This window comes from Camelus bactrianus, unplaced genomic scaffold, assembly GCF_048773025.1.
Source record: "Camelus bactrianus isolate YW-2024 breed Bactrian camel unplaced genomic scaffold, ASM4877302v1 HiC_scaffold_30, whole genome shotgun sequence".
NCBI classification, from domain to species: domain Eukaryota; kingdom Metazoa; phylum Chordata; class Mammalia; order Artiodactyla; family Camelidae; genus Camelus; species Camelus bactrianus.
In genome coordinates, this window is record NW_027413945.1 from 5,942,512 (window position 1) to 5,966,297 (window position 23,786).

A 23,786-nucleotide genomic window follows, 5' to 3' on the forward strand; every position below is an offset into this window, starting at 1 on the left:
TGGAGAGACGTTCGTTCATCTAGCACAAAGGAACGGGTTGTAGGAGGCACTTTTACTCTGGTTTCTCAGTCTGTTTCTTAGTGCCGGTTTGAAGTTCCTGCAGTTTTCACTGTAAAACCGAGTTGGAGCTAGTACCTCCCCATATATATGTATGGATTGGAGATTGCAAGTGAAAAGAAACTTTGTGTTCCAAAGAAGCTAGGTGAAGGACGGCTTTCACAGACACTTATCTCTCAGAACTGAGCATGTGGAGAGACGTTCGTTCATCTAGCACAAAGGGAACTGATTGCGGGAGAAACTTTTACTCTGGTTTCTCAGTCTGTTTCCTAGTGCCGGTTTGAAGTTCCTGCAGTTTTCGCTGTAAAACCGAGTTGGAGCTAGTTCCTCCCCATATATATGTATCAAGTGGAGTTTGCAACTGAAAAGAAACTTTGTGTTCCCAACAAGCTAGGTGAAGTACGGCTTTCACACACACTTATCTCTCAGAACTGAGCATGTGGAGAGACGTTCGTTCATCTAGCACAAAGGGAACGGGTTGCAGGAGAAACTTTTATTCTGGTTTCTCAGTGTGTTTCCTAGTGCCGGTTTGAAGTTCCTGCAGTTTTCACTGTAAAACCGAGTTGGAGCTAGTACCTCCCCATATATATGTATGGAGTGGAGTTTGCAAGTGATAAGAAACTTTGTGTTCCCAACAAGCTAGGTGAAGGACGGCTTTCACACACACTTATCTCTCAGAACTGAGCATGTGGACAGACCTTCGTTCATCTAGCACAATGGAACGGGTTGCAGGTGGAACTTTTACTCTGGTTTCTCAGTCTGTTTCCTAGTGCCGGTTGGAAGTTCCTGCAGTTTTCACTGTAAAACCGAGTTGGAGCTAGTACCTCCCCATATATATGTATGGATTGGAGATTGCAAGTGAAAAGAAACTTTGTGTTCCAAAGAAGCTAGATGAAGGACGGCTTTCACAGACAAATATCTCTCAGAACTGAGCATGTGGAGAGACGTTCGTTCATCTAGCACAAAGGGAACTGGTTGCAGGTGAAACTTTTACTCTGGTTTCTCAGTCTGTTTCCTAGTGCCGGTTTGAAGTTCCTGCATTTTTCAGTGTAAAATCGAGTTGGAGCTAGTTCCTCCCCTTATATATGTATAGAGGGGAGTTTGCAAGTGAAAAAAAACTTTGTGTTCCCAACAAGCTATGTGAAGGACGGCTTTCACACACACTTATCTCTCAGAACTGAGCATGTGGAGAGACGTTCGTTCATCTAGCACAAAGGGAACGGGTTGCAGGAGAAACTTTTACTCTGGTTTCTCAGTCTGTTTCCTAGTGCCGGGTTGAAGTTCCTGCAGTTTTCACTGTAAAACCGAGTTGGAGTTAGTACCTCCACATATAAATGTATGGAGTGGTGTTTGCAACTGAAAAGAAACTTTGTGTTCCCAACAAGCAAGGTGAAGGACGGCTCTCACACACACTTATCACTCAGAATTGAGTATGTGGAGAGACGTTCGTTCAAGTAGCACAAATGGAACGGGTTGCAGGAGAAACTTTTACTCTGGTTTCTCATTGTGTTTCCTAGTGCCGGTTTGAAGTTCCTGCAGTTTTCACTGTAAAACCGAGTTGGAGCTAGTACCACCCCATATAAATGTATGGAGTGGAGTTTGCCACTGAAAAGAAACTTTGTGTTCCCAACAAGCTAGGTGAAGGATGGCTTTCACACACACTTATCTCTCAGAACTGAGCATGTGGAGAGACGTTCGTTCATCTAGCACAAAGAAACGGGTTGTAGGAGGCACATTTACTCTGGTTTCTCAGTCTGTTTCTTAGTGCCGGTTTGAAGTTCCTGCAGTTTTCACTGTAAAACCGAGTTGGAGCTAGTACCTCCCCATATATATGTTAGGATTGGAGATTGCAAGTGAAAAGAAACTTTGTGTTCCAAAGAAGCTAGATGAAGGACGGCTTTCACAGACACTTATCTCTCAGAACTGAGCATGTGGAGAGACGTTCGTTCATCTAGCACAAAGGGAACGGGTTGCAGGAGAAACTTTTACTCTGGTTTCTCAGTCTGTTTCCTAGTGCCGGTTTGAAGTTCCTGCAGTTTTCACTGTAAAACCGAGTTGGAGCTAGTACCTCCCCATATATATATATGGAGGTGAATTTGCAATTGAAAAGAAACTATGTGTTCCCAACAAGCTATGTGAAGGACGGCTTTCACACACACTGATCTCTCAGAACTGAGCATGTGGAGAGACGTTCGTTCATCTAGCACAAAGGGAACGGGTTGCAGGAGAAACTTTTACTCTGGTTTCTCAGTCTGTTTCCTAGTGCCAGTATGAAGTTCCTGCAGTTTTCACTGTAAAACCGAGTTGGAGCTCGTACCTCCCCATATATATTTATGGATTGGAGTTTGCAACTGAAAAGACATTTTGTGTTCCCAACAAGCTAGGTGAAGGACGGCTTTCACACACACTTATCTCTCAGAACTTAGCATGTGGAGAGACTTTCGTTCATTTAGCACAATGGGAACGGGTTGCAGGAGAAACTTTTACTCTGGTTTCTCAGACTGTTTCCTAATGCCGGTTGGAAGTTCCTGCAATTTTCACTGTAAAACCGAGTTGGAGCTAGTACCTCCCCTATATATGTATGGATTGGAGTTTGCAACTGAAAAGAAACTTTGTGTTCCCAACAAGCTAGATGAAGGACGGCTTTCACACACACTTATCTTTCAGAACTGAGCATGTGGAGAGACGTTCGTTATCTAGCACAAAGGAACGAGTTGTAGGGGGCACTTTTACTCTGGTTTCTCAGTCTGTTTCCTAGTGCCGGTTTGAAGTTCCTGCAGTTTTCACTGTAAAACCGAGTTGGAGCTAGTACCTCCCCATATATATGTTAGGATTGGAGATTGCAAGTGAAAAGAAACTTTGTGTTCCAAAGAAGCTAGGTGAAGGACGGCTTTCACAGACACTTATCTCTCAGAACTGAGCATGTGGAGAGACGTTCGTTCATCTAGCACAAAGGGAACGGGTTGCAGGAGAAACTTTTACTCTGGTTTCTCAGTCTGTTTCCTAGTGCCGTTTTGAAGTTCCTGCAGTTTTCACTGTAAAACCGAGTTGGAGCTAGTACCTCCCCATATATATGTATGGAGATGAATTTGCAATTGAAAAGAAACTTTGTGTTCCCAACAAGGAATGTGAAGGTCGGCTTTCACACACACTTATCTCTCAGAACTGAGCATGTGGAGAGACGTTCGTTCATCTAGCACAAAGGGAACGGGTTGCTGGAGAAACTTTTACTCTGGTGTCTCATTCTGTTTCCTAGTGCCGGTATGAAGTTCCTGCAGTTTTCACTGTAAAACCGAGTTGGAGCTCGTACCTCCCCATATATATTTATGGAGTGGAGTTTGCAACTGAAGAGAAATTTTGTGTTCCCAACAAGTTAGGTGAAGGACGGCTTTCACACACACTTATCTCTCAGAACTGAGCATGTGGAGAGACGTTCGTTCATTTAGCACAATGGGAACGGGTTGCAGGAGAAACTTTTACTCTGGTTTCTCAGTCTGTTTCCTAGTGCCGGTTTGAAGTTCCTGCAGTTTTCAGTGTAAAACCGAGTTGGAGCTAGTACCTGCCCATATATATGTATGGAGTGGAGTTTGCAACTGAAAAGAAACTTTGTGTTCCCAACAAGCTAGATGAAGGACAGCTTTCACAAACACTTATCTCTCAGAACTGAGCATGTGGATAGTCGTTCGTTCATCTAGCACAAAGGGAACGGGGTGCAGGATAAACTTTTACTCTGGTTTCTCAGTCTGTTTCCTAGTGCCGGTTTGAAGATCCTGCAGTTTTCACTGTAAAATCTAGTTGGAACTTGTACCTCCCCATATATATATATGGAGTCGAGTTTGCAAGTGAAAAGAAACTTTGTGTTCCCAACAAGCTAGGTGAAGGACGGCTTTCACACACACTTATCTCTCAGAACTGAGCATGTAGAGAGACGTTCGTTCATCTAGCACAAAGTGAACGGGTTGAAGGAGAAACTTTTACTCTGGTTTCTCAGTCTGTTTCCTAGTGCCGGTATGAAGTTCTTGTAGTTTTCACTGTAAAACCGAGTTGGAGCTCGTACCTCCCCATATATATTTATGGAGTGGAGTTTGCAACTGAAAAGAAATTTTGTGTTCCCAACAAGTTAGGTGAAGGACGGCTTTCACAGACACTTATCTCTCAGAACCGAGCATGTGGAGAGAGGTTCGTTCATCTAGCACAAAGAGAACGGGTTGCAGGAGAAACTTTTACTCTGGTTTCTCAGTCTGTTTCCTAGTGCCGGTTTGAAGTTCCTGCAGTTTTCGCTGTAAAACCGAGTTGGAGCTCGTTCCTCCCCATATATATGAATGGACTGGATTTTGCAACTGAAAAGAAACTTTGTGTTCCCAACAAGCTAGGTGAAGGACGGCTTTCACACACACTTATCTCTCAGAACTCAGCATGTGGAGAGACGTCCGTTCATCTAGCACAAAGGGAACGGGTTGCAGGAGAAACTTTTACTCTGGTTTCTCAGTCTGTTTCCTAGAGCCGGTATGAAGTTCCTGCAGTTTTCACTGTAAAACCGAGTTGGAGCTCGTACCTCCCCATATATATTTATGGAGTGGAGTTTGCAACTGAAAAGAAATTTTGTTTTCCCAACAAGTTAGGTGAAGGACGGCTTTCACACACACTTATCTCTCAGAACTGAGCATGTGGAGAGACGTCCGTTCATCTAGCACAAAGGGAACGGGTTGCAGGAGAAACTTTTACTCTGTTTTCTCAGTCTGTTTCCTAGTGCCGGTTTGAAGATCCTGCAGTTTTCACTGTAAAACCGAGTTGGAGCTAGTTCCTCCCCATATATATGTATGGAGTGGAGTTTGCAACTGAAAAGAAACTTTGTGTTCCCAACAAGCTAGGTGAAGGACGGCTTTCACACACACATATCTCTCAGAACTGAGCATGTGGAGAGACGTTCGTTCATCTAGCACAAAGGGAACGGGTTGCAGGAGAAACTTTTACTCTGGTTTCTCAGTCTGTTTCTTAGTGCCGGTTTGAAGTTCCTGCATTTTTCATTGTAAAACCGAGTTGGAGTTAGTACCTCCCCATATAAATGTATGGAGAGGAGTTTGCAACTGAAAAGAAACTTTGTGTTCCCAACAAGCTTGGTGAAGGACGGATTTCACACACATTTATCTCTCAGAACTGAGCATGTGGAGAGACGTTCGTTCATCTAGCACAAAGGGAACGGGTTGCAGGAGAAACTTTTACTCTGGTTTCTCAGTCTGTTTCCTAGTGCCGGTTTGAAGTTCCTGCAGTCTTCACTGTAAAACCGAGTTGGAGCTAGTACCTCCCCATATATATGTATGGAGTCGAGTTTGCAAGTGAAAAGAAACTTTGTGTTCCCAACAAGTTAGGTGAAGGACGGCTTTCACACACACTTATCTCTCAGAACTGAGCATGTGGAGAGACGTTCGTTCATCTAGCACAAAGGAACGGGTTGTAGGAGGCACTTTTACTCTGGTTTCTCAGTCTGTTTCTTAGTGCCGGTTTGAAGTTCCTGCAGTTTTCACTGTAAAACAGAGTTGGAGCTCGTACGTCCCCATATATATGTATTTAATGGAGTTTGCAACTGAAAAGAAATTTTGTGTTCCCAACAAGTTAGGTGAAGGACGGCTGTCACACACACTTATCTCTCAGAACTGAGCATGTGGAGAGACGTTCGTTCATCTAGCACAAAGGGAACGGGTTGCAGGAGGAACTTTTCTCTGGTTTCTCAGTCTGTTTCCTAGTGCTGGTTGGAAGTTCCTGCAGTTTTCACTGTAAAACCTAGTTGGAGCTAGTACCTCCCCATATATATGTATGGATTGGGGATTGCAAGTGAAAAGAAACTTTGTGTTCCAAAGAAGCTAGATGAAGGACGGCTTTCACAGACACTTATCTCTCAGAACTGAGCATGTGGAGAGACGTTCGTTCATCTAGAACAAAGGGAAAGGGTTGCAGGAGAAACTTTTACTCTGGTTTCTCAGTCTGTTTCCTAGTGCCGGTTTGCAGTTCCTGCAGTTTTCACTGTAAAACCGAGTTGGAGCTCGTACCTCCCCATATATATGTATGGAGTGGAGTTTGCAACTGAAAAGAAATTTTGTGTTCCCAACAAGATAGGTGAAGTACTGCTTTCACACACACTTATCTCTCAGAACTGAGCATGTGGAGAGACGTTCGTTCATCTAGCACAAAGGGAACGGGTTGCAGGTGGAACATTTACTCTGGTTTCTCATTGTGTTTCCTAGTGCCGGTTTGAAGTTCCTGCAGTTTTCACAGTAAAACCGAGTTGGAGCTAGTACCTCCCCATATATATGTATGGATTGGAGATTGCAAGTGAAAAGAAACTTTGTGTTCCAAAGAAGCTAGATGAAGGACGGCTTTCACAGACACTTATCTCTCAGAACTGAGCATGTGGAGAGACGCTCGTTCATCTAGCACAAAGGGAACTGGTTGCAGGAGAAACTTTTACTCTGCTTTCTCAGTCTGTTTCCTAGTGCCGGTTTGAAGTTCCTGCAGTTTTCACTGTAAAACCGATTTGGAGCTCGTACCTACCCATATATATGTATGGAGTGGAGTTTGCAACTGAAAAGAAATTTTGTGTTCCCAACAAGATAGGTGAAGGTCGGTTTTCACACACACATACCTCTCAGGACTGAGCATGTGGAGAGACGTCCGTTCATCTAGCACAAAAGGAACGGGTTGCAGGAGAAACTTTTACTCTGGTTTCTCAGTCTGTTTCCTAGTGCCGGTTTGAAGTTCCTGCAGTTTTCACTGTAAAACCAAGTTGGAGCTAGTTCCTCCCCATATATATGTATGGAGTGGTGTTTGCAAGTGAAAAGAAACTTTGTGTTCCAAAGAAGCTAGATGAAGGACGGCTTCACACACACTTCTTTCTCAGAACTGAGAATGTGGAGAGACGTTCGTTCATCTCGCACAAAGGGAATGGGTTGCAGGAGAAACTTTAACTCTGGTTTCTCAGTGTGTTTCCTAGTGCCGGTTTGAAGTTCCTGCAGTTTTCACTGTAAAACCGAGTTGGAGCTAGTACCTCCCCATATATATGTATGGATTGGAGTTTCCAACTGAAAAGAAACTTTGTGTTCCCAACAAGCTAGGTGAAGGACGGCTTTCACACACACTTATCTCTCAGAACTGAGCATGTGGAGAGACGTTCGTTCATCTAGCACAAAGGGAACGGGTTGCAGGAGGAACTTTTACTCTGGTTTCTCTGTCTGTTTCCTAGTGCCGGTTGGAAGTTCCTGCAGTTTTCACTGTAAAACCGAGTTGGAGCTAGTACCTCCCCATATATATGTTAGGATTGGAGATTGCAAGTGAAAAGAAACTTTGTGTTCCAAAGAAGCTAGGTGAAGGACGGCTTTCACAGACACTTATCTCTCAGAACTGAGCATGTGGAGAGAAGTTCGTTCATCTAGCACAAAGGGAACGGGTTGCAGGAGAAACTTTTACTCTGGTTTCTCAGTCTGTTTCCTAGTGCCGTTTTGAAGTTCCTGCAGTTTTCACTGTAAAACCGAGTTGGAGCTAGTACCTCCCCATATATATGTATGGAGATGAATTAGCAATTGAAAATAAACTTTGTGTTCCCAACAAGGAATGTGAAGGACGGCTTTCACACACACTTATCTCTCAGAACTGAGCATGTGGAGAGACGTTCGTTCATCTAGCACAAAGGGAACGGGTTGCTGGAGTAACTTTTACTCTGGTGTCTCAGTCTGTTTCCTAGTGCCGGTATGAAGTTCCTGCAGTTTTCACTGTAAAACCGAGTTGGAGCTCGTACCTCCCCATATATATTTATGGAGTGGAGTTTGCAACTGAAGAGAAATTTTGTGTTCCCAACAAGTTAGGTGAAGGACGGCTTTCACACACACTTATCTCTCAGAACTGAGCATGTGGAGAGACGTTCGTTCATTTAGCACAATGGGAACGGGTTGCAGGAGAAACTTTTACTCTGGTTTCTCAGTCTGTTTCCTAGTGCCGGTTTGAAGTTCCTGCAGTTTTCAGTGTAAAACCGAGTTGGAGCTAGTACCTGCCCATATATATGTATGGAGTGGATTTTGCAACTGAAAAGAAACTTTGTGTTCCCAACAAGCTAGATGAAGGACGGCTTTCACACACACTTATCTCTCAGAACTGAGCATGTGGAGAGACGTTCGTTCATCTAGCACAAAGTGAACGGGTTGCAGGAGAAACTTTTACTCTGGTTTCTCAGTCTGTTTCCTAGTGCCGGTATGAAGTCCTTGTAGTTTTCACTGTAAAACCGAGTTGGAGCTCGTACCTCCCCATATATATTTATGGAGTGGAGTTTGCAACTGAAAAGAAATTTTGTGTTCCCAACAAGTTAGGTGAAGGAAGGCTTTCACACACACTTATCTCTCAGAACTGAGCATGTGGAGAGACGTTCGTTCATTTAGCACAATGGGAACGGGTTGCAGGAGAAACTTTTACTCTGGTTTCTCAGTCTGTTTCCTAGTGCCGGTTTGAAGTTCCTGCAGTTTTCACTGTAAAACCGAGTTGGAGCTAGTACCTCCCCATATATATGTATGGAGTGGAGTTTGCAACTGAAAAGAAACTTTGTGTTCCCAACAAGCTAGTTGAAGGACGGCTTTCACAAACACTTATCTCTCAGAACTGAGCACGTGGATAGACGTTCGTTCATCTAGCACAAAGTGAACGGGTTGCAGGAGAAACTATTACTCTGGTTTCTCAGTCTGTTTCCTAGTGCCGGTTTGAAGTTCCTGCAGTTTTCACTGTAAAATCGAGTTGGAACTTGTACCTCCCTATATATATATACGGAGTCGAGTTTGCAAGTGAAAAGAAACTTTGTGTTCCCAACAAGTTAGGTGAAGGACGGCTTTCACACACACTTATCTCTCAGAACTGAGCATGTGGAGAGACGTTCGTTCATCTAGCACAAAGGAACGGGTTGTTGGAGGCACTTTTACTCTGGTTTCTCAGACTGTTTCTTAGTGCCGGTTTGAAGTTCCTGCAGTTTTCACTGTAAAACAGAGTTGGAGCTCGTACGTCCCCATATATATGTATGGAATGGAGTTTGCAACTGAAAAGAAATTTTGTGTTCCCAACAAGTTAGGTGAAGGACGGCTTTCACACACACTTATCTCTCAGAACTGAGCATGTGGAGAGACGTTCTTTCATCTAGCACAATGGGAACGGGTTGCAGGAGAAACTTTTACTCTGGTTTCTCTGTCTGTTTCTTAGTGCCGGTTTGAAGTTCCTGCAGTTTTCACTGTAAAACCGAGTTGGAGCTTGTACCTCCCCTTATATATGTATGGAGTGGGGTTTGCAAGTGAAAAGAAACTTTGTGTTCCCAACAAGCTAGGTGAAGGACGGCTTTCACACACACTTATCTCTCAGAACTGAGCATGTGGAGAGACGTTCGTTCATCTAGCACAAAGGGAACGGGTTGCAGGTGAAACTTTTACTCTGGTTTCTCAGTCTGTTTCCTAGTGCTGGTTGGAAGTTCCTGCAGTTTTCACTGTAAAACCGAGTTGGAGCTAGTACCTCCCCATATATATGTATGGATTGGGGATTGCAAGTGAAAAGAAACTTTGTGTTCCAAAGAAGCTAGATGAAGGACGGCTTTCACAGACACTTATCTCTCAGAACTGAGCATGTGGAGAGACGTTCGTTCATCTAGAACAAAGGGAACGGGTTGCAGGAGAAACTTTTACTCTGGTTTCTCAGTCTGTTTCCTAGTGCCGGTTTGCAGTTCCTGCAGTTTTCACTGTAAAACCGAGTTGGAGCTCGTACCTCCCCATATATATGTATGGAGTGGAGTTTGCAACTGAAAAGAAACTTTGTGTTCCCAACAAGCTAGTTAAAGGACGGCTTTCACAAACACTTATCTCTCAGAACTGAGCATGTGGAGAGACGTTCGTTCATCTAGCACAAAGGGAACGGGTTGCAGGAGAAACTTTTACTCTGGTTTCTCAGTCTGTTTCCTAGTGCCGGTTTGAAGTTCCTGCAGTTTTCGCTGTAAAACCGAGTTGGAGCTAGTTCCTCCCCATATATATGAATGGACTGGAGTTTGCAACTGAAAAGAAACTTTGTGTTCCCAACAAGCTAGGTGAAGGACGGCTTTCACACACACTTATCTCTCAGAACTCAGCATGTGGAGAGACGTCCGTTCATCTAGCACAAAGGGAACGGGTTGCGTCAGAAACTTTTACTCTGGTTTCTCAGTCTGTTTCCTAGTGCCGGTATGAAGTTCCTGCAGTTTTCACTGTAAAACCGAGTTGGAGCTCGTACCTCCCCATATATATTTATGGAGTGGAGTTTGCAACTGAAAAGAAATTTTGTGTTCCCAACAAGTTAGGTGAAGGACGGCTTTCACACACACTTATCTCTCAGAACTGAGCATGTGGAGAGACGTTCGTTCATTTAGCACAATGGGAACGGGTTGCAGGAGAAACTTTTACTCTGGTTTCTCAGTCTGTTTCCTAGTGCCGGTTTGAAGTTCCTGCAGTTTTCACTGTAAAACCGAGTTGGAGCTAGTACCTCCCCATATATATGTATGGAGTGGAGTTTGCAACTGAAAAGAAACTTTGTGTTCCCAACAAGCTAGTTGAAGGACGGCTTTCACAAACACTTAACTCTCAGAACTGAGCATGTGGATAGACGTTCGTTCATCTAGCACAAAGTGAACGGGTTGCAGGATAAACTATTACTCTGGTTTCTCAGTCTGTTTCCTAGTGCCGGTTTGAAGTTCCTGCAGTTTTCACTGTAAAATCGAGTTGGAACTTGTACCTCCCCATATATATATATGGAGTCGAGTTTGCAAGTGAAAAGAAACTTTGTGTTCCCAACAAGTTAGGTGAAGGACGGCTTTCACACACACTTATCTCTCAGAACTGAGCATGTGGAGAGAAGTTCGTTCATTTAGCACAAAGGAACGGGTTGTAGGAAGCACTTTTACTCTGGTTTCTCAGTCTGTTTCTTAGTGCCGGTATGATGTTCCTGCAGTTTTCACTGTAAAACAGAGTTGGAGCTCGTACGTCCCCATATATATGTATGGAATGGAGTTTGCAACTGAAAAGAAATTTTGTGTTCCCAACAAGTTAGGTGAAGGACGGCTTTCACACACACTTATCTCTCAGAAATGAGCATGTGGAGAGGCGTTCTTTCATCTTACACAATGGGAACGTGTTGCAGGAGAAACTTTTACTCTGGTTTCTCAGTCTGTTTCCTAGTGCCGGTTTGAAGTTCCTGCAGTTTTCACTGTAAAACCGAGTTGGAGCTTGTACCTCCCCTTATATATGTATGGAGTGGGGTTTGCAAGTGAAAAGAAACTTTGTGTTCCCAACAAGCTAGATGAAGGACGGCTTTCACACACACTTATCTCTCAGAACTGAGCATGTGGAGAGACTTTCGTTCATCTAGCACAAAGGGAACGGGTTGCAGGAGGAACATTTTCTCTGGTTTCTCAGTCTGTTTCCTAGTGCTGGTTGGAAGTTCCTGCAGTTTTCACTGTAAAACCGAGTTGGAGCTAGTACCTCCCCATATATATGTATGGATTGGGGATTGCAAGTGAAAAGAAACTTTGTGTTCCAAAGAAGCTAGTTGAATGACGGCTTTCACAGACACTTATCTCTCAGAACTGAGCATGTGGAGAGACGTTCGTTCATCTAGAACAAAGGGAACGGGTTGCAGGAGAAACTTTTATTCTGGTTTCTCAGTCTGTTTCCTAGTGCCGGTTTGCAGTTCCTGCAGTTTTCACTGTAAATCCGAGTTGGAGCTCATACCTCCCCATATATATGTGTGGAGTGGAGTTTGCAACTGAAAAGAAATTTTGTGTTCCCAACAAGATAGGTGAAGTACTGCTTTCACACACACTTATCTCTCAGAACTGAGCATGTGGAGAGACGTTCGTTCATCTAGCACAAAGGGAACGGGTTGCAGGTGGAACTTTTACTCTGGTTTCTCAGTCTGTTTCCTAGTGCCGGTTGGAAGTTCCTGCAGTTTTCACTGTAAAACCGAGTTGGAGCTCGTAAATCCCCATATATATTTATGGAGTGGAGTTTGCAACTGAAAAGAAATTTTGTGTTCCCAACAAGTTAGGTGAAGGACGGCTTCCACACACACTTATCTCTAAGAACTGAGCATGTGGAGAGACGTTCGTTCATCTAGCACAATGGGATCTGGTTGCAGGAGAAACTTTTACTCTGGTTTCTCAGTCTGTTTCCTAGTGCCGGTTTGAAGTTCCTGCAGTTTTCACTGTAAATCAGAGTTGGAGCTAGTACCTCCCCATATATATGTATGGAGTGGAATTTGCAACTGAAAAGAAACTTTGTGTTCCCAACAAGCTATGTGAAGGACGGCTTTCACACACACTTATCTCTCAGAACTGAGCATGTGGAGAGACGTTCGTTCATCTAGCACAAAGGGAACGGGTTGTAGGAGAAACTTTTACTCTGGTTTCTCAGTCTGTTTCCTAGTGCCGGTTTGAAGTTCCTGCATTTTTCACTGTAAAACCGAGTTGGAGCTTGTACCTCCCCATATATATATATGGAGTCGAGTTTGAAAGTGAAAGGAATCTTTGTGTTCCCAACAAGCTAGGTGAAGGACGGCTTTCACACACACTTATCTCTCAGAACTGAGCATGTGGTGAGACGTTCGTTCATCTAGCACAAAGAACGGGTTGTAGGAGTCACTTTTACTCTGGTTTCTCAGTCTGTTTCTTAGTGCCGGTTTGAAGTTCCTGCAGTTTTCACTGTAAAACAGAGTTGGAGCTAGTACCACCCCATATATATGTATGGATTGGAGATTGCATGTGAAAAGGAACTTTGTGTTCCAAAGAAGCTAGATGAATGACGGCTTTCACAGACACTTATCTCTCAGAACTGAGCATGTGGAGAGACGTTCGTTCATCTAGCACAAAGGGAACGGTTTGCAGGAGAAACTTAAACTCTGGGTTCTCAGTCTGTTTCCTATTGCCGGTATGATGTTCCTGCAGTTTTCACTGTAAAACCGAGTTGGAGCTAGTACCTCCCCATATATATGTATGGAGTGGAGTTTGAAAATGAAAAGAAACTTTGTGTTCCCAACAAGCTAGGTGAAAGACGGCTTTCACACACAATATATCTCAGAACTGAGCATGTGGAGAGACGTTCGCTCATCTAGCACAAAAGGAACGGGTTGCAGGAGAAACTTTTACTCTGGTTTCTCAGTCTGTTTCCTAGTGCCGTTTTGAAGTTCCTGCAGTTTTCACTGTAAAACCGAGTTGGAGCTAGTACCTCCCCATATATATGTATGGAGTGGAGTTTGCAACTGAAAAGAAACTTTGTGTTCCCAACAAGCTAGGTGAAGGACGGCTTTCACACACACTTATCTCTCAGAACTGAGCATGTGGAGAGAAGTTCGTTCATCTAGCACAAAAGGAACGGGTTGCAGGAGAAACTTTTACTCTGGTTTCTCAGTCTGTTTCCTAGTGCCGATATGATGTTCCTGCAGTTTTCACTGTAAAACCGAGTTGGAGCTAGTACCTCCCCATATATATGTATGGATTGGAGATTGCAAGTGAAAAGAATCTTTGTGTTCCAAAGAAGCTATGTGAAGGACGGCTTTCACAGACACTTATCTCTCAGAACTGAGCATGTGGAGAGACGTTCGTTCATCTAGCACAAAGGGAACGGGTTGCAGGAGAAACTTTTACTCTGGTTTCTCAGTCTGTTTCCTAGTGCCGGTTTGAAGTTCCTGCAGTTTTCACTGTAAAACCGAGTTGGAGCTAGTACCTCCCCATATATATGTATGGAGTGGAGTTTGCAACTGAAAAGAAACTTTGTGTTCCCAACAAGCTAGGTGAAGGACGGCTTTCACACACACTTATCTCTCAGAACTGAGCATGTGGATAGACGTTCGTTCATCTAGCACAAAGGGAACGGGTTGCAGGAGGAAATTTTACTCTGGTTTCTCAGTCTGTTTCCTAGTGCCGGTTGGAAGTTCCTGCAGTTTTCACTATAAAACAGAGTTGGAGCTAGTACTTCCCCATATATATGTATGGATTGGAGATTGCAAGTGAAAAGGAACTTTGTGTTCCAAAGAAGCTAGGTGAATGACGGCTTTCACAGACACTTGTCTCTCAGAACTGAGCATATGGAGAGACGTCCGTTCATCTAGCACAAAGTGAACGGGTTGCAGGAGAAACTTTTACTCTGGTTTCTCAGTCTGTTTCCTAGTGCCGGTTTGAAGTTCCTGGAGTTTTCACTGTAAAACCGAGTTGGAGCTAGTTCCTCCCCATATATATGTATGCAGTGGAGTTTGCATCTGAAAAGAAACTTTGTGTTCCCAACAAGCTAGGTGAAGGACGGCTTTCACACACACGTATCTCTCAGAACTGAGCATGTGGAGAGACGTTTGTTCATCTAGCATATTGTGAACGGGTTGCAGGAAAAACTTTTACTCTGGTTTCTCAGTCTGTTTCCTAGTGCCGGTTTGCAGTTCCTGCAGTTTTCACTGTAAAACCGAGTTGGAGTTGGTACCTCCCCATATAAATGTATGGAGTGGAGTTTGCAACTGAAAAGAAACTTTGTGTTCCCCACAAGCAAGGTGAAGGACGGCTCTCACACACACTTATCTCTCAGAAATGAGCATGTGGATAGACGTTCGTTCATCTAGCACAAAGTGAACGGGTTGCAGGAGAAACTATTACTCTGGTTTCTCAGTCTGTTTCCTAGTGCCGGTTTGAAATTCCTGCAGTTTTCACTGTAAAATCGAGTTGGAACTTGTACCTCCCCATATATATATATGGAGTCGAGTTTGCAAGTGAAAAGAAACTTTGTGTTCCCAACAATTTAGGTGAAGGACGGCTTTCACACACACTTATCTCTCAGAACTGAGCATGTGGAGAGACGTTCGTTCATCTAGCACAAAAGAACGGGTTGTAGGAGGCACTTTTACTCTGGTTTCTCAGTCTGTTTCTTAGTGCCGGTTTGAAGTTCCTGCAGTTTTCTCTGTAAAACCGAGTTGGAGCTCGTACCTCCCCATATATATGTATGGAGTGGAGTTTGCAACTGAAAAGAAATTTTGTGTTCCCAACAAGATAGGTGAAGTACTGCTTTCACACACACTTATCTCTCAGAACTGAGCATGTGGAGAGACGTTCGTTCATCTAGCACAAAGGGAACGGGTTGCAGGAGGAACTTTTACTCTGGTTTCTCAGTCTGTTTCCTAGTGCCGGGTGGAAGTTCCTGCAGTTTTCACTGTAAAACCGAGTTGGAGCTCGTAAATCCCCATATATATTTATGGAGTGGAGTTTGCAACTGAAAAGAAATTTTGTGTTCCCAACAAGTTAGGTGAAGGACGGCTTTCACCCACACTTATCTCTAAGAACTGAGCATGTGGAGAGACGTTCGTTCATCTAGCACAATGGGAACGGGTTACAGGAAAAACTTTTACTCTGGTTTCTCAGTCTGTTTCCTAGTGCCGGTTTGATGTTCCTGCAGTTTTCACTGTAAAACCGAGTTGGAGCTAGTACCTCCCCATATATATGTATGGAGTGGAATTTGCAACTGAAAAGAAACTTTGTGTTCCCAACAAGCTATGTGAAGGACGGCTTTCACACACACTTATCTCTCAGAACTGAGCATGTGGAGAGACGTTCGTTCATCTAGCACAAAGGGAACGGTTTGCAGGAGAAACTTTAACTCTGGGTTCTCAGTCTGTTTCCTAGTGCCCGTATGATGTTCCTGCAGTTTTCACTGTAAAACCGAGTTGGAGCTAGTACCTCCCCATATATATGTATGGAGTGGAGTTTGAAAATGAAAAGAAACTTTGTGTTCCCAACAAGCTAGGTGAAAGACGGCTTTCACACACACTTATCTCTCAGAACTGAGCATGTGGTGAGACGTTCGCTCATCTAGCACAAAGGGAACGGGTTGCAGGAGAAACTTTTACTCTGGTTTCTCAGTCAGTTTCCTAGTGCCGGTTTGAAGTTCCTGCAGTTTTCACTGTAAAACCGAGTTGGAGCTAGTACCTCCCCATATATATGTATGGAGTGGAGTTTGCAACTGAAAAGAAACTTTGTGTTCCCAACAAGTTAGGTGAAGGACGGCTTTCACACACACTTATCTCTCAGAACTGAGGCATGTGGAGAGACGTTCGTTCATCTAGCACAAAAGGAACGGGTTGCAGGAGAAACTTTTACTCTGGTTTCTCAGTCTGTTTCCTAGTGCCGGTATGATGTTCCTGCAGTTTTCACTGTAAAACCGAGTTGGAGCTAGTACCTCCCCATATATATGTATGGATTGGAGATTGCAAGTGAAAAGAATCTTTGTGTTCCAAAGAAGCTATGTGAAGGACGGCTTTCACAGACACTTATCTCTCAGAACTGAGCATGTGGAGAGACGTTCGTTCATCTAGCACAAAGGGAACGGGTTGCAGGAGAAACTTTTACTCTGGTTTCTCAGTCTGTTTCCTAGTGCCGGTTTGAAGTTCCTGCAGTTTTCACTGTAAAACGGAGTTGGAGCTAGTCCCTCCCCATATATATGTATGGAGTGGAGTTTGCAACTGAAAAGAAACTTTGTGTTCCCAACAAGCTAGGTGAAGGACGGCTTTCACACACACTTATCTCTCAGAACTGAGCATGTGGAGAGACGTTCGTTCATCTAGCACAAAGGGAACGGGTTGCAGGAGGAAATTTTACTCTGCTTTCTCAGTCTGTTTCCTAGTGCCGGTTGGAAGTTCCTGCAGTTTTCACTATAAAACAGAGTTGGAGCTAGTACCTCCCCATATATATGTATGGATTGGAGATTGCAAGTGAAAAGGAACTTTGTGTTCCAAAGAAGCTAGGTGAATGACGGCTTTCACAGACACTTGTCTCGCAGAACTGAGCATGTGGAGAGACGTCCGTTCATCTAGCACAAAGGGAACGGGTTGCAGGAGAAACTTTTACTCTGGTTTCTCAGTCTGTTTCCTAGTGCCGGTTTGAAGTTCCTGCAGTTTTCACTGTAAAACCGAGTTGGAGCTAGTTCCTCCCCATATATATGTATGCAGTGGAGTTTTCAACTGAAAAGAAACTTTGTGTTCCCAACAAGCTAGGTGAAGGACGGCTTTCACACACACTTATCTCTCAGAACTGAGCATGTGGAGAGACGTTTGTTCATCTAGCACAATGTGAACGGGTTGCAGGAGAAACTTTTACTCTGGTTTCTAAATCTGTTTCCTAGTGCCGGTTTGAAGTTCCTGCAGTTTTCACTGTAAAACCGATTTGGAGTTGGTACCTCCCCATATAAATTTATGGAGTGGAGTTTGCAACTGAAAAGAAACTTTGTGTTCCCCACAAGCAAGGTGAAGGACGGCTCTCACACACACTTATCTCTCAGAACTTAGCATGTGGAGAGACGTTCGTTCATCTAGCACAAAGGGAACGGGTTGCAGGTGGAACATTTACACTGGTTTCTCAGTCTGTTTCCTAGTGCCGGTTGGAAGTTCCTGCAGTTTTCACTGTAAAACCGAGTTGGAGCTAGTACCTCCCCATATATACATATGGATTGGAGATTGCAAGTGAAAAGAAACTTTGTGTTCCAAAGAAGCTAGATGAAGGACGGCTTTCACAGACACTTATCTCTCAGAACTGAGCATGTGGAGAGACGTTCGTTCATCTAGCACAAAGGGAACTGGTTGCAGGAGAAACTTTTACTCTGGTTTCTCAGTCTGTTTCCTAGTGCCGGTTTGAAGTTCCTGCAATTTTCACTGTAAAACCGAGTTGGTGCTAGTACCTCCCCATATATATGTATGGAGTGGAGTTTGCAAGTGAAAAGAAACTTTGTGTTCCCAACAAGCTAGGTGAAGGACCGCTTTCACACAAATATATCTCTCAGAACTGAGCATGTGGAGAGACGTTCGTTCAACTAGCACAATGGGAACGGGTTGCAGGAGAAACTTTTACTCTGGTTTCTCAGTCTGTTTCCTAGTGCCGGTTTGAAGTTCCTGCAATTTTCACTGTAAAACCGAGTTGGTGCTAGTACCTCCCCATATATATGTATGGAGTGGAGATGCAAGTGAAAAGAAACTTTGTGTTCCCAACAAGCTAGGTGAAGGACGGCTTTCACACACACATATCTCTCAGAACTAAGCATGTGGAGAGACGTTTGTTCATCTGGCACAAAGGAACGGGTTGCAGGAGAAACTTTTACTCTGGTTTCTCAGGCTGTTTCCTAGTGCCGGTTTGAAGTTCCTGCAGTTTTCACTGTAAACTCGAGTTGGAGTTAGTACCCCCCCATATAAATGTATGGAGTGGAGTTTGCAACTGAAAAGAATCTTTGTGTTCCCAACAAGCAAGGTGAAGGACGGCTTTCACACACACTTATCTCTCAGAACTGAGCATGTGGAGAGACGTTCGTTCATCTAGCACAAAGGGAACGGGTTGCAGGAGGAAATTTTACTCTGCTTTCTCAGTCTGTTTCCTAGTGCCGGTTGGAAGTTCCTGCAGTTTTCACTATAAAACAGAGTTGGAGCTAGTACCTCCCCATATATATGTATGGATTGGAGATTGCAAGTGAAAAGGAACTTTGTCTTCCAAAGAAGCTAGGTGAATGACGGCTTTCACAGACACTTGTCTCTCAGAACTGAGCATGTGGAGAGACGTCCGTTCATCTAGCACAAAGGGAACGGGTTGCAGGAGAAACTTTTACTCTGGTTTCACAGTCTGTTTCCTAGTGCCGGTTTGAATTTCCTGCAGTTTTCACTGTAAAACCGAGTTGGAGCTAGTTCCTCCCCATATATATGTATGCAGTGGAGTTTTCAACTGAAAAGAAACTTTGTGTTCCCAACAAGCTATGTGAAGGACGGCTTTCACACACACTTATCTCTCAGAACTGAGCATGTGGAGAGACGTTTGTTCATCTAGCACAATGTGAACGTGTTGCAGGAGAAACTTTTACTCTGGTTTCTCAGTCTGTTTCCTAGTGCCAGTTTGAAGTTCCTGCAGTTTTCTCTGTAAAACCGATTTGGAGTTGGTACCTCCCCATATAAATGTATGGAGTGGAGTTTGCAACTGAAAAGAAACTTTGTGTTCCCCACAAGCAAGGTGAAGGACGGCTCTCACACACACTTATCTCTCAGAACTTAGCATGTGGAGAGACGTTCGTTCATCTAGCACAAAGGGAACGGGTTGCAGGTGGAACATTTACACTGGTTTCTCAGTCTGTTTCCTAGTGCCCTTTGGAAGTTCCTGCAGTTTTCACTGTAAAACCGAGTTGGAGCTAGTACCTCCCCATATATATATATGGATTGGAGATTGCAAGTGAAAAGAAACTTTGTGTTCCAAAGAAGCTAGATGAAGGACGGCTTTCACAGACACTTATCTCTCAGAACTGAGCATGTGGAGAGACCTTCGTTCATCTAGCACAAAGGGAAAGGTTTGCAGGAGAAATTTTACTCTGGTTTCTCAGTCTGTTTCCTAGTGCCGGTTTGAAGTTCCTGTAATTTTCACTGTAAAACCGAGTTGGTGCTAGTACCTCCCCATATATATGTATGGAGTGGAGTTTGCAAGTGAAAAGAAACTTTGTGTTCCCAACAAGCTAGGTGAAGGACCGCTTTCACACACATATATCTCTCAGAACTGAGCATGTGGAGAGACGTTCGTTCACCTAGCACAATGGGAACGGGTTGCAGGAGAAACTTTAACTCTGGGTTCTCAGTCTGTTTCCTAGTGCCGGTTTGAAGTTCCTGCAATTTTCACTGTAAAACCGAGTTGGAGCTAGTACTTCCCCATATATATGTATGGGGTGGAGTTTGCAACTGAAAAGAAACTTTGTGTTCCCAACAAGCTAGGAGAAGGACGGCTTTCACACACACTTATCTCTCAGAACTGAGCATGTGGAGAGACGTTCGTTCATGTAGCACAAAGGAACGGGTTGTAGGAGGCACTTTTACTCTGGTTTCTCAGTCTGTTTCTTAGTGCCCGTTTGAAGTTCCTGCAGTTTTCACTGTAAAACCGAGTTGGAGCTAGTACCTCCCCATATATATGTATGGATTGGAGATTGCAAGTTAAAAGAAACTTTGTGTTCCAAAAAGCTAGATGAAGGACGGCTTTCACAGACGCTTATCTCTCAGAACTGAGCATGTGGAGAGACGTTCGTTCATCTAGCACAAAGGGAACGGGTTGCAGGAGAAACTTTTACTCTGGTTTCTCAGTCTGTTTCCTAGTGCCGGTTTGAAGTTCCTGCAGTTTTCACTGTAAAACCGAGTTGGAGCTAGTTCCGCCCCATATATATGTATGGAGTGGAGTTTGCAACTGAAAAGAAACTTTGTGTTCCCAACAAGCTAGGTGAAGGACGGCTTTCACACACACTTATCTCTCAGAACTGAGCATGTTGAGAGACGTTCGTTCATCTAGCACAAAGGGAACGGGTTGCAGGAGAAACTTTTACTCTGGTTTCTCAGTCTGTTTCCTAGTGCCGGTTTGAAGTTCCTGCAGTTTTCACTGTAAAACCGAGTTGGAGTTAGTACCTCCCCATATAAATGTATGGAGTGGAGTTTGCAAGTGAAAAGAAACTTTGTTTTCCCAACAAGCTAGGTGAAGGACCGCTTTCACACACATATATCTCTCAGAACTGAGCATGTGGAGAGACGTTCGTTCACCTAGCACAATGGGAACGGGTTGCAGGAGAAACTTTAACTCTGGGTTCTCAGTCTGTTTCCTAGTGCCGGTTTGAAGTTCCTGCAATTTTCACTGTAAAACCGAGTTGGTGCTAGTACCTCCCCATATATATGTATGGAGTGGAGTTTGCAAGTGAAAAGAAACTTTGTGTTCCCAACAAGCTAGGTGAAGGACGGCTTTCACACACACATATCTCTCAGAACTAAGCATGTGGAGAGACGTTTGTTCATCTGGCACAAAGGGAACGGGTTGCAGGAGAAACTTTTACTCTGGTTTCTCAGTCTGTTTCCTAGTGCCGGTTTGAAGTTCCTGCAGTTTTCACTGTAAACTCGAGTTGGAGTTAGTACCCCCCCATATAAATGTATGGAGTGGAGTTTGCAACTGAAAAGAAACTTTGTGTTCCCAACAAGCAAGGTGAAGGACGGCTCTCACACACATTTATCTCTCAGAACTGAGCATGTGAAGAGACGTTCGTTCATCTAGCACAAAGGGAACGGGTTGCAGGAGAAACTTTTACTCTGGTTTCTCAGTGTGTTTCCTAGTGCCGGTTTGAAGTTCCTGCAGTTTTCACTGTAAAACCGAGTTGGAGCTATTACTTCCCCATATATATGTATGGGGTGGAGTTTGCAACTGAAAAGAAACTTTGTGTTCCCAACAAGCTAGGTGAAGGACGGCTTTCACACACACTTATCTCTCAGAACTGAGCATGTGGAGAGACGTTCGTTCATGTAGCACAAAGGAACGGGTTGTAGGAGGCACTTTTACTCTGGTTTCTCAGTCTGTTTCTTAGTGCCGGTTTGAAGTTCCTGCAGTTTTCACTGTAAAACCGAGTTGGAGCTAGTACCTCCCCATATATATGTATGGATTGGAGATTGCAAGTTAAAAGAAACTTTGTGTTCCAAAAAGCTAGATGAAGGACGGCTTTCACAGACACTTATCTCTCAGAACTGAGCATGTGGAGAGACGTTCGTTCATCTAGCACAAAGGGAACGGGTTGCAGGAGAAACTTTTACTCTGGTTTCTCACTCTGTTTCCTAGTGCCGGTTTGAAGTTCCTGCAGTTTTCACTGTAAAACCGAGTTGGAGCTAGTTCCGCCCCATATATATGTATGGAGTGGAGTTTGCAACTGAAAAGAAACTTTGTGTTCCCAACAAGCTAGGTGAAGGACGGCTTTCACACACACTTATCTCTCAGAACTGAGCATGTTGAGAGACGTTCGTTCATCTAGCACAAAGGGAACGGGTTGCAGGAGAAACTTTTACTCTTTTTTCTCAGTCTGTTTCCTAGTGCCGGTTTGCAGTTCCTGCAGTTTTCACTGTAAAACCGAGTTGGAGCTCGTACCTCCCCATATATATGTATGGAGTGGAGTTTGCAAGTGAAAAGAAACTTTGTGTTCCCAACAAGCTAGGTGAAGGACGGCTTTCACACACACTTATCTCTCAGAACTGAGCATGTGGAGAGACGTTCGTTCATCTAGCACAAAGGAACGGGTTGTAGGAGGCACTTTTACTCTGGTTTCTCAGTCTGTTTCTTAGTGCCGGTTTGAAGTTCCTGCAGTTTTCAGTGTAAAACCGAGTTGGAGCTAGTACCTCCCCATATATATGTATGAATTGGAGATTGCAAGTGAAAAGAAACTTTGTGTTCCAAAGAAGCTAGGTGAAGGACGGGTTTCACAGACACTTAACTCTCTGAACTGAGCATGTGGAGAGACTTTCGCTCATCTAGCACAAAGGGAACAGGTTGCAGGGGAAACTTTTACTCTGGTTTCTCAGTCTGTTTCCTAGTGCCGGTTTGAATTTCCTGCAGTTTTCACTGTAAAACCGAGTTGGAGCTCGTGCCACCCCATATATATGTATGGAGTGGAGTTTGCAACTGAAAAGGAATTTTGTGTTCCGAAGAAGCTAGGTGAAGGACGGCTTTCACACACACATATCTCTCAGAACTGAGCATGTGGAGAGACGTTCGTTCATCTAGCACAAAAAGAACGGGTTGCAGGAGAAACTTTTACTCTGGTTTCTCAGTCTGTTTCCTAGTGCCGGGTTGAAGTTCCTGCAGTTTTCACTGTAAAACCGTGTTGGAGCTAGTACCTCCCCATATATATATGTATTGGTTGGAGATTGCAAGTGAAAAGACACTTTGTGTTCCAAAGAAGCTAGGTGAAGAACGGCTTTCACAGACACTTATCTCTCAGAACTGAGCATGTGGAGAGTCGTTCGTTCATCTAGCACAAATGGAACGGGTTGCAGTAGAAACTTGTTCTCTGGTTTCTCAGTCTGTTTCCTAATGCAGGTTTGCAGTTCCTGCAGTTTTCACTGTAAAACCGAGTTGGAGTTAGTACCTCCCCATATAAATGTATGGAGTGGAGTTTGCAACTGAAAAGAAACTTTGTGTTCCCAACAAAAAGGTGAAGGACGGCTCTCACACACACTTATTTCTCAGAACTTAGCATGTGGAGAGACGTTCGTTCATCTAGCAAAAAGGGAACGGGTTGCAGGAGAAACATTTACTCTGGTTTCTCAGTATGTTTCCTAGTGCCGGTTGGAAGTTCCTGCAGTTTTCACTGTAAAACCGAGTTGGAGCTAGTACCTCCCCATATGTATGTATGAAGTGGAGTTTGCAAATGAAAAGAAACTTTGTGTTCCCAACAAGCTAGGTGAAGGACTGCTTTCACACACACTTATCTCTCAGAACTGAGCATGTGGAGAGACGTTCTTTCATCTAGCACAAAGGGAACGGGTTGCAGGAGGAACATTTACTCTGGTTTCTCAGTCTGTTTCCTAGTGCCGGTTTGAAGTTCCTGCAGTTTTCACTGTAAACCCGAGTTGGAGCTAGTTCCTCCCCATATATATGTATGGATTGGAGTTTGCAACTGAAAAGAAACTTTGTGTTCCCAACAAACTAGGAGAAGGATGGTTTTCACACACACTTATCTCTCAGAATTGAGCATGTGGAGAGACGTTCGTTCACCTAGCACAAAGGGAACGGGTTGCAGGAGAAACTTTTACTCTGGTTTCTCAGTCTGTTTCCTAGTGTCGGTTTGAATTTCCTGCAGTTTTCACTGTAAAACCGAGTTGGAGTTAGTACCTCCCCATATAAATGT